The following is a 19,133-nucleotide window of genomic DNA, read 5'->3' as shown; positions in this document are numbered from 1 at the left end:
GAGAAGGTTCTTCTTCCGGACGCCTTACGCCGCCGGGACTCGTTCGGATGAAAGCTGTAAGCCCACTGTTCTAGCACCAAACTGAACCGCTATTCCAATATTCGGGAAAAACCAAAAAAAACTCCAAACTAAACTCAACTGAAAGCTATTACCCCAAATCCAAAATAATGTTTATTGTATTGACTTTATATTCTTTCTTCCTCCAACGACTAAAATAAAATCAAAGAAGCTCTCATTAGCTTTATTCAGAGTTGATAAACAACAAGGCGGTTAGGACAAGAAAACTAGTCAGAAGATGATAATTAGTGAAGGTTTCGTACACTTTTTGTGACCTTGGAAAATTAATCGAAAACTATGTATTTAAAAAAAATGTTGGGAATTTACTATGAATATTTCACTGAAGAACTAAAATTTAACTTATCACGAATATATTATAGGCAAATAGTAATGAAGGATCTCCTTACATTACCGAATTGCTTGGATATTGATGAGAACGTGTACTTAGGAGAATTTCTAACAGAAAGAATTCTGAACGTGATTTGACTAATATAATTAAGGTAAAATTATTGAATAAATGATTTTAATATGAAACTAATAATGGTTAAAAAAAAATGATGTACTTTAATTAAAATGAAACTCACCCAACGCAACAATATTTCAACAATTGAACCAAAATCTTCTTTTTCCAAAACTTCTAATATAAAAAAAAAACGCCTTCTTTAACTTAATATCACCTCTGAATAACTTAAATTTCTTTTCTGATAACTTGAGCCATGTGCGTTGGTCGCTGGAGTATCAACCAATCGTTCTCTGCCTCGGTCAATGGTTAGATATCAAGTGAGTCTTACACTTTTAAAATCGTCGGCTTCCGTCAGTTCCAAGCTAAGCGGAAGCGACAGGTAAGCAGTTTGACCAATTGATAAACAATTGATAATACGATTACATGTATAGTTGGTTGCATACCTTACAGGCAGAATTAAGTTATTTTAAATTTCTCAGTAACGATAACGTAATCTTATCGTTACATTCCCCCTTTACTTGGAGAAAAAAAAATTGACCTAAGAACAATTTTTTTTTTCTCTGTGTAACTATAGATATTCAAGACCAATCATATACTGTGGGATCCATCACAGACGTGAACAAAATAGCCAATAATATAGCGTGTCCAGGACACCACACTAGCTAACATATGAAATGCACAGAATCTTCCATCCGTGACTGACATTCTAAAAACCAAAATTGTGTTCAAGTTGATTAAGTAGATTTAAATAAACCCCAAATTATTGGCAACAAGAACACTATACCAATCATATACATGAATACAAAACTTGCTAATATATAACCGAATATACCAAATAACTTCCACACATTTGCATTTAACTCGACCGATTATACTTAACCACAGATTATGAGTCATGCAAGAGGGGTAGTTCTAATATACAATATACTAAATATGACACAAGCACTCATGCCCACAAGTTATAGTATGTTTATTAAAACCTTATACTAAATAACTAATAAAAATACAAATCTTCAAAATAATTGACGAATGGGATGAACGATACAAAATTGATCCATCCATGGACATCAGATTTATTTTAGAGCATATCCAAGGTGAAGCAATCAGTAGATTTCGTAACCAATTCGCAATAAACCAAAATATGGACCGTAATATAAAACCACACTAGATATAAGAGTTACTGAGGAAAAATGATCGAAAAATGATTTTATCCTAAATTGATCCGACAATGGACAACAGATTTATATTGGCATATCCAATGTGAAACAATCAGGCAAATTCATGGGTCATCACCACAACCTAATAATCATTATACTCTATAGATGCTAAATATTTGGTACCATGAAACTGAACCATTGGAACGAAATAACAGACTAAGTGTCTGCAGCATATGTGAATTGATCTGATTCCAGTCATGAGTAGATAGGTATAATAAGGGATACTTAGTCAGTATACAACATAATCAAGAATCTACTAACGACTCAACCTGACTAGGCCGAACATCCGGAAGAATCCCAAATCATCTTCCTAGGACTCCCTTTCGTGTCATTGAAGGTTACCAAATTCCAGACCACATTGTATCCCTATCAAGTTCCACAACCTACGATGGATTACACCCCAAATTAAGCTCATCATCTGTTATGCATCAGATTCAAGATAAGATCTACACAAGAATGACAAACTTATTTTAGTAAGGTATTCCAACACAAATATTAGTAATATATGAACTAATAGATGAACAGTTGAGTTTCACATATAAGAGTAATACAACAGGAAGAAAGTGTACCAAATTAAAGAACTGACATAACGAAATGGAGTTAACTAATTCTGGAATTCTCTAACTATAGCTGTAGCTACAACAGATTTATAAGAATAGCCAGAAAAAGCCAACCAAATATCACTAAATCATCGCTAATACAATACCTTAAGACATCATAAATGGATAACTCTTATAAACATTCAATCAAAGAAGTACTAGAGAACAAGAAGTCAATTTTTTAAGAAACTGCAGATTAGGGTATGTTCACTAGTTACTTGTATCTATATAACAGAACATTGATCCTGACTCCTAATTACATATAAAAACAAAATGAGTTCCCAGGAAAGCTGATGCTAAACACAATATTCAATTGTTGAATACAAAAGATATATTCTAATAAGGCTGAGATCTAAGAGGTTACCATTTGTATCAGCACAACTAGATAATAAAGCTACAAAGGGTAGACAATATATGTATAATAGAAGTGAGATTAAAATTAAGACTATGTTTCAACAGAATAATACTTCTGAATTGTAATACTAGAATGTTTAGTACATCCTTCAATAATGATGATGATGATTAAACATTCTATCATAGAGATTCAGCATTTAAATTGATTAAGGTCTGATAGATATAACCAGGCAATTGTGAGCCCTGAAATCTGCTTCCTATCGGGTGCGCACTATTGATAGTAACACAAGTTTCGAACCCACGTATTTGCATAGCCATGCGAGGCAAACCAATTTCATAAGAAATGTTAGATACAAAAAAAAAATAACAAAAGGTTACATAATAATTCGGCGTAACTTTTATCTCAACTAACTTCATTGAATTTTTAACGAATGAAGTCTAACTTAGGAATCACACTGTATACTAAAATTGTATTATCTAAAACAAATGACGCGATAACTTCTTTAGACCAAATGGTAACTAATGTATCAAAGAATATTACTAAGTATTTTAATAATTTTCCTGTAGGAACTACCAAAAACAACCTCAGGATCAAATAAACAAAATCTAAACATATACATGTATTTATGTATACCAATATATAGCAATGACACATATAAACATAATAAGGTACGAAGAGTTGACAGTTCTACACCAGTTTGATTTACCAAAAAAAAAAATTTGCTGTACCTACTTCAATATTATAACTAATAACAACAAAGCTAAATTTAGTATGGGAAGCTAAAACTATTATATAATAGATAAACCATATTGTCTATCTGGTGACTAAAATCAAAATCCAATCATTTACCTATTCATTAAAAAATCAAGTATTACCAAAATTTAGAAAGAGGAATTAACCTAATCAATCCTGTCAGGTTAATCTTCTTCTGACGATGAAGAGTCTAAGTCATTGACAGTGTTATCGGGTAATAAGTCCTTTATATGAAATCGACCAAGACGTTTGTTGGACAAACTATCTTTCAATTCATATATTAAAGGAGATATTACTTTACTGACAATACATGGGACGTATTTTTGACAAAATTTGGCAGAAACAGCATCACCTTTACTAGACTTAACAAAATTACGTTTTAATACCCGATCACCAACAAAGAATCGCAAATCTCTTTTCCTCAAGTTATACTGACCCTGTGACTTAAGGTAAGAAGTTTTTAATTTCTTCCTGATGTCTGCAAATATTGGAGGTAGAGTCTGTATATCATCTAAACGATGAAGTTTATCTGATATTTGAGGTAGATTTGTGGAATTTCCTGAAACTAAACCAAAATAATCACCAGATAAGGCAACATTTCGACCAAAATTTAAATAAGCTGGGGAACACTGCGTAACTTCATGGACAGAAGTTCTTATGGCTTGAGCTATGGAGTGAATATATTGATCCCAAGCTCTGTGGTCTTGGTATGTATATGATCTTAGGGCTGTAACAATACTGCGGTTTACACGCTCACTATGATTAGCTTGCGGATGGTACGCAGCGTTATAAAAGATCTTCTGAACTTTGTATTTAGTTAGAAGGTCTTTAAAAGCCTTAGCTACAAATTGAGGACCATTGTCACAAGAGACAATTTGGGGAACACCAAATAACAAAAAGACTTGCTCCTCCAAATATTTCACAATGGCAGGAACTGTGGCATTACGAAGAGGAAAAACTAATGGAAATTTAGTGAAGTAATCCACGACCACCAAACAATAGGTATTGCCCTTATAACTACGAGGGTATGGTCCAATTAAATCCATAGATACCATCTGCCATGGGAAGTCAATGTTCCTAAAAGAACCCATTAATCCAGCTTGTGGCTTATTACTTGGCTTGCATGTAGCGCAAACTTTGCATCTAGAAATATATTTCTTAATACAGTTGCGCATACCAGGCCAATAATATAGCTCCGCTATCCTACTAAATGTTTTAAAGGAACCAAAGTGACCAGATGTCACATTATCATGAAAAGTACGAAGAATTTCATCCCTATTTGCGGTTGGGACGACAATTTTCCAATCCGACATATTAGTCAAGGCTTCAATTGGACTAACAACATGTTTATAAAGGATATTATGTTCCACTTTAAAATCAGGGTACTGACCAGGATTCTGAGTAACATTCTCCAACATTTTATGGTACCACGCATCCGGAACTAAAGTGGATACGTCAAGAAGATTGACATCAAATGTTCGAGACAAAGCATCAGCTACTACAACACCATTTGCCTTACGGTGGACAATGTTATAGTCAAACGCTGATAACTTACAAATCCAGCGGGACAACCGTTGGGACGGGTTACGCATAGAATGCATCCACAACAACGAACTATGGTCAGTGATCAAAGTACACTTACGACCTTCTAAATAATACCTGAAGGCCTCCAAGCCATGAATTATAGCAAGGAGTTCCCGCTCAGTAGTGGAGTAATTTTTCTGGGCCTTATTGAGCTTCTTACTAGTGTACGCTATGGGGTGCTCAGAACCATCTTTCATCTGAAAGAGGACACCACCTGAAGCAGTATTAGAACAATCTGTCATGAGGTAAAAGTGTTCACTGAAATCAGGAGAAGTCATGACAGGAGCACTGGTAAGAGCTTCTTTAATACGATGAAAAGCATCATCAGCCTCAGGATTCCAGGTAATAGTCTGACCCTTTTTCCTATTCTTAAGGAGGTCAGTAAGAGGTGATAATAAAGTGGAATAAGAGCGTACAAACCTTCGATAATACCCACACATACCCAAGATCCTACGTAACTGAGTAGTTGTTTTAGGTATGGGGAAGTCCTTGATAGCGGTTACCTTGTCAGGATCTGTCCTCAAACCTTGACTATCAACAACATATCCCAGGAATTTGAGATTAGGACGACAAAAATTACATTTATCCAAGTTGACAGTGAGATTAGCCTCTTTAAGGCGTGAAAATAACTTCTCTAATATTTCAATGTGCGAAGTAAAATCAGGAGTAACAACTAAAATATCATCTAAATAATAAAATACAAATGGTTCAAGTTGTGGACCAATAACTAAGTCCATTAAACGACACATCGTCTGAGGAGCTGAAACTAGACCAAAAGGCATCGTGACAAATTGAAATAAACCTTTACCACTAACAGCGAAAGCAGTATATTTCTTACTCTCTTCACTCAAAGGAATTTGTAAGAAGGCCTTGGATAAGTCAATGGAAGAGATGTATTTCGCATTCTGGAGTTTGCTTAATATAACATCTATTCGAGGGATAGGATAAGCGTCCCTATTCGATGTGATACTGTTTAATTTACGACCATCAAAACAAATTCTGAATGATCCATCCTTCTTCTTTGTAAGCCACAGAGGACTACAATATGAAGAGGTAGAAGGTTCGATAATGTTTAAGGAGAGCATTGAATCGATTTCTTTACCTAAATCTGCTTGCCATGCTTGAGGTATGGGATATTGATACTGTCTGAAAGGAGTTGAAGTTTTCACTTCAATAGTATGAGACATTAAATGTGTACGGCCTAATTTATCTTTAGACGAAATAGATGAAAATTTAGAGATAATATCCTCTAACTGTTTTTGTTCCATTCCAGACAAACTAGAAAATTCACGAATAACACTTACAGTTGATAAATTAAAGGAAGAAATAGAGAACGAAAAGTCCGAACAATTTAATGTGCTATTAAATGCATTTAAAAAATCCGTGCCAAGAATTATAGAATTTTGCACGGAAGGTATAATATAAAAGGTAATAGTTTTGCGAATATTTGCAACTAAAATTTCAGTTTCAAATTTACCTGTGATCGACTGAATGGTACCATCTGCAGTAGAGACTTGCAGGGAAGAAATAGGTATAATATTAATATTAGTGTTTTCTAACAATTGTAATGAATAGGAACCTATTAAAGAAATGTTAGAGCCACTATCTAATAGAGCCAAACAAGAATGTCCCAATATCTCAATTTCAAGATAAGGTCGGTTATCATTATGTTTTCTGACTAATAAAGAATTAATATCAAAATCTAAAATATTATATTGGCCATCCAAATTATAAAATGGTACTAACTTAGACATATTATCATTGCCAACAAATTTACAAACTGGTGTAGAAAATGGAACTGTTTCCCTGTGCTGATTATGTTCATTACTAAAATTATGACATACGACTGGTGGAGATAATCTAAGATCAAGCAAACAGCTCGAGTCAACCGCAGTGTGGTTGACAGTTACTTTTTTGCTTGCTTTGGTTTTTGTTTGTTGTGCTTTGGTTGGTGAGTGTTTTTCTTTTCTTGAGTGGGTGATTTCGAAGTGCTGGGGAGTATTGGACCTGTGGTTTCGTTTACTGTTGTGTTTGTAGTCCCTGATGGGGTTGTAGACTGAGGAACGCTCAGGGGACGAGCCTCTGTCCGCTCGTTTCCCGAACACTTAAAACAGTTACGTTTGAGTGTGTTGTCTCTACCACAACCGTGACAGAAAACACGTGTACGAGGTGTCACGCACTCATAAAATGCATGGCCAGGCTCACGACAATTCCAACAAGTCAAAGACGAATTCACCACAGACACATTCTGTGTATGAGTTTTGGGTTGCCAAGAACGATTTCTAGAGAAACTTAAGTTAAATGAAGGACCAGAAGTAGGTCGAGACGTCCTTGCAGAAGAAGAAGACCAAGATAGAGTTTCCTCTAAACGTTTACACTTCTCCGTGATATCCTCGATACTCTGAATGTCCATTAAAGCTAATTGCTGATGGTAAAAAGGCAACAGACACTTAAGAATGATCTTTATTTTGGCAAAGTCGGATAGAGGAGTCTCAAGTCGACTACACATGCCCAAAATGGTGTTAATAAACATAGTGACAGGTTCGTTTGGCTTTTGTTTACGGTTTTTGATTTCATCTAGGAGATCATCTTGGAAAGAATAAGGCAGAAAATCAGATTTTAATTTCTGAGCCAACTCAGACCAAGTGGAAAAGCTATGACGGTTGTTCATAAACCAAGTAAACGCAGGACCTGTAAATAATTCAGCAGAAGCTGCAAAAAGATCATCCTCACTCACACCTCTTGAAATACGAAGACATTCCACTCTCTCCAAAAAGGTAATGACTTCATCATGATGACCTTGACCAGAAAACAAAATTCCCCACTTATGTACCTGAATTGGTTTAGGGTGTGAAAACGAATTAGCTGCATGAACAGAAGAGATAGGAGTGGAAGTGGCTGCCGGATTTACTCGAGAATCAAGTTCACCTTCTAAACTAAGAATTCTAATGGAAATAGAGCGCTTGAAAATTTGTTGCTCCTCATCTGAGCAAGATAGTAAATGTGCACGACCAGAGATATGAGTAAGACGAGAAATTAACCTGGAATACATGCTATCATGGACAGTCCCTCTAAAATCGGATATCCTCTGAGCCAGGTCCTCCAACGTCTGGTTTATCTCCTGTTGTTGTTCCAGAAAAGGAATATCTACAGAAGAAATTTGTCGAAAGCTCTTATTTCCTTGCTCTTGTTTCAAGGCACCGCGCAATAATTGGTGTTTTTTCTCAACCTTGGTAGACTCTTCAAAGGGAATTCCCCTTATCCTCAGCTCATAATCCACTTCCTTAACTAATAAATGCTCAGCCTTAAAGGTACACATGATGAAAGAGAGGAAGAAAAAAAAAATATCACCAACAAACCAAAATCAACAATGTGTTTAACCAAATGTAATTAATAAAGGTGTACCTATACCTTTAAATATAAATATATTTAAAATAATTTAAAGTTGGTTTGAGAGATCAAATGACAATAAGTAAATTGAACTTATTTTTATATATAGTATGCAATAATTGACCAAAAAAAAATTATATATTATATAGTGTGATCGCACCTAAACAAAACCACTATTGGCAAATAACAATGTAAATAGTAATACAATAAATTATTCAATATTTCTCAACAAATGTACAGGTATCACTAACCCGATCAAACCAGAAATGTCAAACCAATATAATTATGAAAAATATTATACTAAATGAAGGTTTACAATTAGTTATTAATTTAAAGTTAACAAAACCACCAACACAGCAATATAAGACACTATTCAATATTTCTGAGATACTGTAGCAAAGAACACTGGATCTAAATAACTATAAAATATGCAAAAATAGACAAACAAACTAGAAACAGTTTAAAAAAGAGACAAATGAATTAAGGAATACTATCTTACTGAAAATCTGGGCCCCACGTTGGGCGCCACTGTAACAAAATTATATTTCTCCACTTTGGGCGCTACTGTAACAAATATAGTAGGCAGATCCCTTGGGACTATGTCCCTGATGTTATAAGATCTGTAGAGTAGTGTGAAGATAAGTTTGAAACTAAATTAAAATAAGAGTTGAAACTGAATGCAGTTAGGCTAGCTGGGTATGCTTGAGACTGGCCAGTTGATACTCAAGGTAGGGTTAGGCCTATTTGCATGCCCTGAGAAAACAGTAAAGAATAGAAAAGATGTATATTAACTAAGGAAATATAAGAATAACCAAAACGAACTAAGGGTAAGTACTGACAACAGGAATATATGAGAGAAGAATGATTTGGGCGCCAGGGAAGATGTTTACTGGACTCTTAGTCTAACAAACACTTCACCTAGTGACTTTATTGCTGCTGCTAACTATGTTTTCTGTAACTAGATGTAACTTTATTAAAAAAAAAGGTTGTTTAATAAAACAGATTATTACTTATAACCCAATTTAATAATAATAAAATAGAAAAACCTGTAAACCGTAATATACAATTTAACTTAAATACCCTATCATACAAAAAACCTATTGATCCCTATTTACAATATATTTACACACTCTAATATGCTAGAAAAGTAGGAACTTTTATTATGAAGTTTTATTCATGAATCAAAACAAAATTTACTACAACCAACCTATTTATATATATTAAAACAATTATTACCCTTCCCTATATTTAACACAATGTATCAGTTCGACAATTTCTAAGTTGATTCCAATCAGATAACCTGTAAATATATTTCAATTGGTCTGTTCAGAAAGGAACAGATCCAAGATGAATCAGTGACGTTACCAGTAGGGCTGTAAAAATACAAAATGGACCTTTGTGCACAAATGACCTTACAAAGTGTATTAAAATCCACCCCTACCCTGTTATTACTAATACATATATATATATTTAAAATATTTAATGACACAAAAAAAAAATAAGCAAATGATGTTAAGAAAAAAATTGAATGTAAGATATATAATGATACGCACATATGATTTATGAAAATTGACTAGGATTATTTTTAAGTTTTGGTTCGTTCACTCACTAAAGTTTAAACAATATTTAAGTAACTTATTTTTACGATATTACCAAACAGTAAAAAAAAACCTGTCTACTCTCAAGCCGAGAAGGTTCTTCTTCCGGACGCCTTACGCCGCCGGGACTCGTTCGGATGAAAGCTGTAAGCCCACTGTTCTAGCACCAAACTGAACCGCTATTCCAATATTCGGGAAAAACCAAAAAAAACTCCAAACTAAACTCAACTGAAAGCTATTACCCCAAATCCAAAATAATGTTTATTGTATTGACTTTATATTCTTTCTTCCTCCAACGACTAAAATAAAATCAAAGAAGCTCTCATTAGCTTTATTCAGAGTTGATAAACAACAAGGCGGTTAGGACAAGAAAACTAGTCAGAAGATGATAATTAGTGAAGGTTTCGTACACTTTTTGTGACCTTGGAAAATTAATCGAAAACTATGTATTTAAAAAAAATGTTGGGAATTTACTATGAATATTTCACTGAAGAACTAAAATTTAACTTATCACGAATATATTATAGGCAAATAGTAATGAAGGATCTCCTTACATTACCGAATTGCTTGGATATTGATGAGAACGTGTACTTAGGAGAATTTCTAACAGAAAGGATTCTGAACGTGATTTGACTAATATAATTAAGGTAAAATTATTGAATAAATGATTTTAATATGAAACTAATAATGGTTAAAAAAAATGATGTACTTTAATTAAAATGAAACTCACCCAACGCAACAATATTTCAACAATTGAACCAAAATCTTCTTTTTCCAAAACTTCTAATATAAAAAAAAAACGCCTTCTTTAACTTAATATCACCTCTGAATAACTTAAATTTCTTTTCTGATAACTTGAGCCATGTGCGTTGGTCGCTGGAGTATCAACCAATCGTTCTCTGCCTCGGTCAATGGTTCGATATCAAGTGAGTCTTACACTTTTAAAATCGTCGGCTTCCGTCAGTTCCAAGCTAAGCGGAAGCGACAGGTAAGCAGTTTGACCAATTGATAAACAATTGATAATACGATTACATGTATAGTTGGTTGCATACCTTACAGGCAGAATTAAGTTATTTTAAATTTCTCAGTAACGATAACGTAATCTTATCGTTACAAGATCCACATTTCAAAGGCCTCCAATTTATTTACGGTTGATGTTTTTAGGGTCCACGTTTCAACTGCATATAGAAGAGTCGACCAGACGTAGCATTTTGATAAACGTAGTCGAATTTCGAGTTTTATTCGAGAATCACAAAGCAGTTTTTTTATTTTTTCGAAAGATTTTCTGGCCTGTTCTATTCTCGATCTTATTTCTAGATCAGGATTTAGGCTGCTATCGATCCAACATCCCAGGTACTTAAATCTATTGACCTGTTCTAAAATGTGCCCATTTATTATGCAAGGTTGAGGTACGTTTTAGTTTTTTCGGATTGACATCACTTTGGTTTTTCTAATGTTTATTTTCATATTCTAATGTTTATTTTTCATAGAGGATTACTGCGATTTTATAATCATTTTAGTTCAGAGAAATAAGTTTTTTAGGACGTCACAATAGCCAGGTATTTTAGGAGATTTTTGGATAATATAAATACCTACAGTACGCTAACCTATACGTTTTCTGCAGAAATTTCTGCGTGGTTTTTTAATTATTAATAATTTAATGCGAAAAATGCAATAAATAACTAAATATAGACATTGTATAAACATATATAAACATTTTTTCTGTTAAGGAATAGAAAAATCTTCAAAATGGCGTATTATAAAATTTTTCAAATCCAAAAATAGCAGGAGCGTGGAAAAAATTATTTCCCTAGAGCATTATTCTATGTAGAAAGTCAAAGTGCGATATAATTTTTTGAGCTTTTTATATTTGCTGTTAAATTGCCTTCTTTTTAATATCGATGTCAATTTAATACCAATTACAACAATTACGCTCGGGATAATTTTGTATCCCGCCTTGCCTTATGAAGGTTTATGAAAAAACTCGAAGGAAACAAATAAAATTTGACTTTAGAGATTAGAATTTTTCAGAAAATAGCAATTCATCAGACAAAAGATATATCAGATAAAACAGAATTACAAGACTGAGATGGATTTTAACAAAGATCCTAAAAAGATTATTATTATCCACAGTTCAAAAAACAAATTTAATTGCCAAATAACGATAAGATGTATAGATCAGGATACAGGAAGTGAAAAGAAAACATACATAACAACATATAAAATAATTTACCAAATATCTAAATATTTTAAGATATGAATAAATAAAATTAAAGGTAAATATAGGTTATAGGAAGATTCAAGGAAAGAAATGAAAAAGTAATTATGGATTTTTTTTCCTTTTTTTTACATTGGATTACTTGATCCATTATAGATCCATCCACGATAGATAATACATACTGTTTTCTACAATATTAAATACAGGGTGAGTCATGAGGAACTTTACATACTTCTACCGTATGTAGAGTCCCTCAGGGAGCATATCATGTGGCCACTAAAAAATGTCAACCCCTCTTCTTTATTAATTAACAGGGTGATTTGTGTAATTGACCATTTATTTCATTTTACTGTAGTGTTTATACGGCTCATTTGATTTTTTAAATTTTTGCATGATACAGTACACTACTATCAAGCATTCGACTGGTATTAGCTCAACTAAAAAATTCCAGGACTGGCTTTGGAAAAATTAATTTAGGGATTCGTATTAAATATTACACCCTGTATAAGTTTTTTTTAAAATGCAATAAGTGATTTTCAAACTACATAAATAGCCAATGAAAACGACATCTGCGACAATGTTGTCGCACTTTTATTAAATTTTTAGTGAACGATCAAATCTTACCAAAAATAAAACAACCATAATGAAGTATCAAATTATAAGGTATTAATTTAAACAAATGTTATAAATTTCAAACATTTTAATTAAAATGAGTTCCTACAACATAATCTAATACGTAGAAAATTAACTACAGTTACAGATACTGACAGTATCTTTACTGTCACTTTGTATTATCTCTATGATAGAATCAATTGTTTTTCAATTTTAAATTTTTACTCATAGATCGTATTGGGGCATTATTTTCGATAAATGATAAATTAAATTGATTAAAAAGTCAAACCTCTTGTACGTGTTAGTTTTTGTTGATTGTAAATCATTAAAATTGTATGTCAAATAATAATACATTGCATCAACTGTACTAAATAAAAATAAATCTAAAAAAGTTTAAAATGAAGGTTGGCGTTGACCGTTTGACGTTTCTTGATATTTTATACCCATTGTCATTATTGTCATTATCAATTGTTATTTATGTGTACAAGAATACATATTTCTTCTGTCATATCTACGTTAAGTACATTGTGTTAGTTTTGGTAGAGCTTTTGTTACTTTCGTTCAAAATGCCACATCAGTTTTTGACCACAGAATATGCAGACATAATATTTGTTTATGGATTCTGTAATGGGAATGGTAGGGCTGCTAGTAGAGAATATCGCAGGAGATTTCCTAATCGTCGAACTCCTAGTCATCCAACATTTGGGCCAGTTTTTAATTATTTGCGAGAAAATGGCACTTTTCCTAGTGGAACAACAGAGCGACATGTAGATGAAGCGCAGGAAGATGACATTATGGACGCCGTTACTATGAACCCTACAATAAGCACTAGACAAGTAAGTCGAGAACTCAATGTTACTCAATCAAAAGTAAGTAGAGTCTTACAAAAAAATAATCTATACCCATATCACATTCAAATGGTTCAGCGACTACATGCTGGAGATGAGATCGATAGGTTGGAATTTTGTAGATGGATTAACAATAATCGACCAACGCTATACAGGACACTATTTACAGATGAAGCCCAATTTACCAGAAACGGGATAAATAATTCACGAAATTCACATGGGCAGAAGAAAATCCCCATGCTATTCGAGAACGTCGTTCTCAGTTAAGGTTTTCGGTTAACGTGTGGATTGGTGTCATAAATAACCAATTAGTAGGTCCTCACTTTTTTGATGGTCCTTTAACAGGGCACGTCTATTTGAACTTTCTACAAAATATTTTACCGAATTTGCTTGCCAACGCGAACGTTGCTATCCGAGGGATGTATTTTCAGCATGATGGGGCACCCCCACACTTTTTACTGGCAGTGAGACAACATCTCAATAATGTTTATGGCAACAGGTGGATAGGACGTGCAGGTTCTATTTCGTGGCCTTCAAGATCCCCTGATTTCAATCCCGTTGATTACCATATTTGGGGACGATTGAAGCAACTAGTTTACGCAGTGAATAATAATAACCGACAACAATTAATTGATAGAATTATACATTGTTGTAATACTATTAGAAACGATCCCCAGAGTATTCGTAATTCAATACGTCAATTAACAATTCGGCAACAAAAATGTGTACAGGCTGCAGGGTTCTATTTCGAAAATCTATTTTGAATTATTTTTATTTTGTTACCATTATTGTATCTTTTCCAGTTCTAATTTATGGGTTTATCATAACTAAGTACATATTTTTAGTTTTTTTTTTTAAATTGTTCTTCGTTATTGTTAGTAGTTACTGTTTTTTGTTGTGCATTGACTCAGTTTATCATTTCAATTAAAATGTTTGAAATTTATAACATTTGTTTAAAATAATTACCTTATAATTTGATACTTCATTATGGTTGTTCTATTTTTGGTAAGATTTGATCGTTCACTAAAAATTTAATAAAAGTGCGACAACATTGTCGCATATGTCGTTTTCATTGGTTATTTATGTAGTTTGAAAATCACTTATTGCATTTAAAAAAAAATATATACAGGGTGTAATATTTAATACGAATCCCTAAATTAATTTTTCCAAAGCCAGTCCTGGAATTTTTTAGTTTAGCTAATACCAGTCGAATGCTTGATAGTAGTGTACTATATCATGCAAAAATTAAAAAAATCAAATAACCCGTATAAGCACTACAGTAAAATGAAATAATTGGTCAATTACACAAATCACCCTGTTAATTAATAAAGAAGAGAAGTTGACATTTTTTAGTGGCCACATGATATGCTCCCTGAGGGACTCTACATATGGTAGAAGTATGCAAAGTTCCTCATGACTCACCCTGTATAAGAATATTATATACATATGCGCACATGAACATACTTATGCACGCACATACATACATAATAAAAAAAAGGAAAGAAAAATACAAGGAAGTTTTTTTTTTTAATTTTAAACAATAATAATACACCTAATCTACAACAATAATCAGTATTTTTTCTTTAACCTAATTTTCCTTTCATAATTGTTTATAAACTAGATGTCACCTGGTCCAGTCTATCTTTTTTTTTATATGATATGCTCAGTTCTTTGTTGTGGCTACACAGAACAGCACTGACTCTGCTCTTCATTAACTGTTCATGTCTTTGTTGTGGTTACAAGGCACTACCACTAACACTAACTAAGCTTTATACAATTTCACACATTAAACAAGTGCGAACGGTTTAGTCCTCTTGAGCTTTCGGACCTGGGGTTGGTTGACAAGAAACTGAATTGTCCGGAGATAAACATCCGGTTGGAATGTTTATGAAAGCCTTTCTTCATGTCTCCTGACGACTTTCTTAATTTCATCTGGAACAGATTCGACTTAAATTGTCATTCCGAACATATCAAGGAGCACGTACAATATTCCTTAGTATTCGGTTCTGGAGCGTTTCTAAATTTCCATAATTTTTTTTTGGTACAGCTCCATTTGTAGGCCATAGGTCCACACCGGTTTCAACATCAGTACTTTGTTCGGATGGAAAGTTGAGAGTACCTACCTATCATATCTACATATGTGAACTTTATCTTCAACTGTTCAGTTTTCTTTTCAACATGCTCTTTCCATTTGAGTTTGATGTCCAGATTTAAACTCAGGCATTTCGCTGTTTAGTTATTAGGAACAATGCTGTTGTTTAAGGTAATAAGGACATAAGGAGATAATTAATTGTCTTGTTAGTAAAGTTATACTTCTCGGATACACTTCTCAAGAAACTGGAAGCCTTTGAAATCTGGGTGTATCGGATAATCCTACGAATAATTTGGAAGGATAGAGTTCGTAACGAAGTTGTTTTTCATCGGATGGGAAAAGTTACGGGAGTCGTCAGAACAGTTAAAAATCGCAAACTTGAATATTTTGGCCATGTTATGCGCCACCCAGAGAGATATAATATACTCCATTTAATATTACAAGGCAAGGTAGACGGAAAAAGGGGGCCAGATCGAAGAAGAACGTCATGGCTTAGAAACCTGAGAGATTGGTTTAACAGATCCTCTGCATCTCTTTTCCGAGCTGCCGTCACAAAATTTCTGTAGTCAATTTGATAGCCAATGCTCGATAATCGAGCTCGGCACATGAAGAAGAAGAAGAAGTTAGTAAAGTTAATATGAACTGATTTCTGTTAATTAAACTTTATACGCCATTATTTGGACCAGCGTTCAGTTGCTTCTATTGTTGAATAGTTGAATATTTTCTCTCTTTTTCTCTCTCAGGAATATCAGATATATACAAAAGGTATAGTATTGGTCCAAGCACGCTATCTTGTCTAACCCCTAAGTCAGAGTACTCGTTTTCCATTTTAACTCTAAATGTTTGCTGGTGTAAGTATGACTGCAATATTTAAAGAGTTGCATAGAAAAACTTTCTTTAACTTCATTAAAAGGCTGTCGTGTCATACTTTGTTGAATCCTTCTGCGATATCTAGGAATACTGCTGAACAAATTTTGTCCCCTTCCAATGCTTTTTCTATTTCAATTATTATTCGATGGATCTGGTCAACTGTGGAGTGTTTATCACAAAATCCAAATTGGTGTGCCGGAATAATACATTTTTGTTCAATTATATGGTTCATTCTTCGTAGTAGTAATTTTTCAAACTCCTTTGAGATTATGGATAGTAAGGAGATTGGCCTGTATGATGTTAATTCTTGGATATCTGGATATCTTGTCCTACTTTGGGTATCATTATGACCTATGCAATTTTCCAAAAGGTGGGAACATGTCTAAGTCTAAAAGATGCATTTATTAAGGTAGTCTTCTTCTTCTACGGCACTACAGCTTAAATTGAGCCTTGGCCTCCTTTATTTTTTGCCTCCACCCTTGCTTGTCTGTGGCTGATCTTCCCCATACACGGACTCCTAAAAGGGCTTATGCGTCGCTGTTTACTGTGTCTTCCCAGCGCTTTCTTGGCTTCCAAACTGGTCTCTTTCTCTGCATTCTAGCATTTAGTGCCCTTTTTGGAAGCCTATCCTCTCCCATTCTTATCACATGTCCGGTCCATTGCAATATTTGTATTCTAATGAAATCTGACAGTTGTGCTTCCTTATAAAGTTGAAAAAGCTCGTTTTTGTATCGATTTCTGAATATTTAGTTTTCCCTCACAGGTCTTAGTATTCTCAGTACTTTCCATTCGAATGTATCGAGTTTGCTTTTGGATGTTTCTTTCAGGACCCATGCTTCACTGCCATAGCATGCTATTGGTCGAATTAAGGTTTTATAGATTCTCATCTTTGTATTTCGGTGGACATTTTTAGACCTAAATATATGGGAGAGGGCAAAATAACCTCTGTTTGCCTGCGTTATTCTCTTCCTTATTTCTCCAACTTCTGATCCGTCGGCATATATTTGCACTCCTAGGTATGTAAACTTTCAAACCGTTTCAATGTCATCTATATGTATAATGTTTTGTGGGACTATATTTCTTCTCGACTGTATCACTATTTTTGCTTTTTTTCTGTTAATTTCCAGACCTAGCATTTTTGTTTGCGATTTTAACTCTGCGTATGTTTCCTGTACTCCTGTTGATGTTCTACTCATTATATTAATATTATCGGCATAAGCGGCCAGTTGAACCATTCGATTGGTCAGCATTTATTAGGGTAGTAAGCTTTAATATGGCTTTTCTAGATAATTTTTTTAGTACCTCACCCTTGATCAGGTCAAACCCAGGCTTTTTTTATATTGATATTCTTGATTAATTTTTGAACTTCTTTTGTAGTAGTCACCAAATTGGAAACGTGATCGAGAAACTTGGAGGACAGTAGATAGATCTCATTCTTCTTTCAGTACCCTGTCCAATTATCGAACCTTGGCGATCATATTGGCAAAAATTACTTTGTTTATGGCAACTCGAAATGGATTAGCTGATGTCTCTTGACACCACTCTTGTGGATTTCTAAGCCAGGATCTTGTTCTTTCAGCGATTTTAGGTAGATACCCAGAGGAAATCCTTCTTCTATGTGCCTTCTCTGTTGAGGTTGGCGATCAATATGGCAAAATCTCTCTGTTCTGGACTTGATGAATTAATTCATTTCCTTGTGGGTTCAATCTCTGATGATTCATTCATTCTTGTGTGGGTCCAATCTCTGATGTTTCGTAGCCAAGATTTTTTCGTTCGTCCTATGCCCCTTTAACCTTTAATATTGCCTTTTAATATTACCTGGAGCTGCTCAAATTCCCTATGGCGCATTATGTGTCCTAGATATGACGTCTTTCTAAATTTGATAGTATTGACCAGATAAAGGCGTGTGTTCATTGCTCTCAGCACTTGTTCATTCGTAGTTCTGCTGGTCCGGCTTGTTCTTAGCATTCGGCGGTACATTCACATTTTAAATGAATTTAATTTGTTGACGTTGGAACATCTAGAGGAAATAGAGTCGGAAATGTTAAAAATAAACTTAGTATATAAGCAGTTATATAATATGGATGTTGGAAATATTCTTACCATATAGGTACCACATTTTTCATTTATATCACCAGGTAGATTAAAATAAAAGAGAGAGTCAGATAGACGACGAATGTCGTGGCTTGAAAATTTAGGATTCTAAGATATAAATATTTTCAATTATTTATTCAAAATAAAAATATTTTTTTCCAGTTATGTAGTCCTATTCAATTTTTTCTGTTATCTATTTAACACTTAATGAACCATTTAACATAATTTACAGGTATAGCTACATTTTTCGACAAATTATTACACCATAACAAACACTTTTATCATGTTAATATGTTAATGATATATATATCCAGCTAAAATACGACATCGATATTTTTTGGCACATCTCCAAATTAATTGAAAACAGTAATATCATAAAAATT

At 33.7% G+C, this 19,133-nt stretch overlaps 1 protein-coding gene across 1 annotated transcript in view; it reads left to right on the top strand.

Moving 5' to 3' along the window:
- The window catches only part of LOC140444602 (monocarboxylate transporter 2-like), a 798,852-nt gene that overhangs the window by 17,542 nt on the left and 762,177 nt on the right, over nucleotides 1-19,133 (top strand). The window lies entirely within an intron of this gene.

Source organism: Diabrotica undecimpunctata, chromosome 1 (genome assembly GCF_040954645.1).
Source record: "Diabrotica undecimpunctata isolate CICGRU chromosome 1, icDiaUnde3, whole genome shotgun sequence".
NCBI lineage: Eukaryota > Metazoa > Arthropoda > Insecta > Coleoptera > Chrysomelidae > Diabrotica > Diabrotica undecimpunctata.
This window is presented reverse-complemented; position numbering and strand designations above follow the sequence as displayed.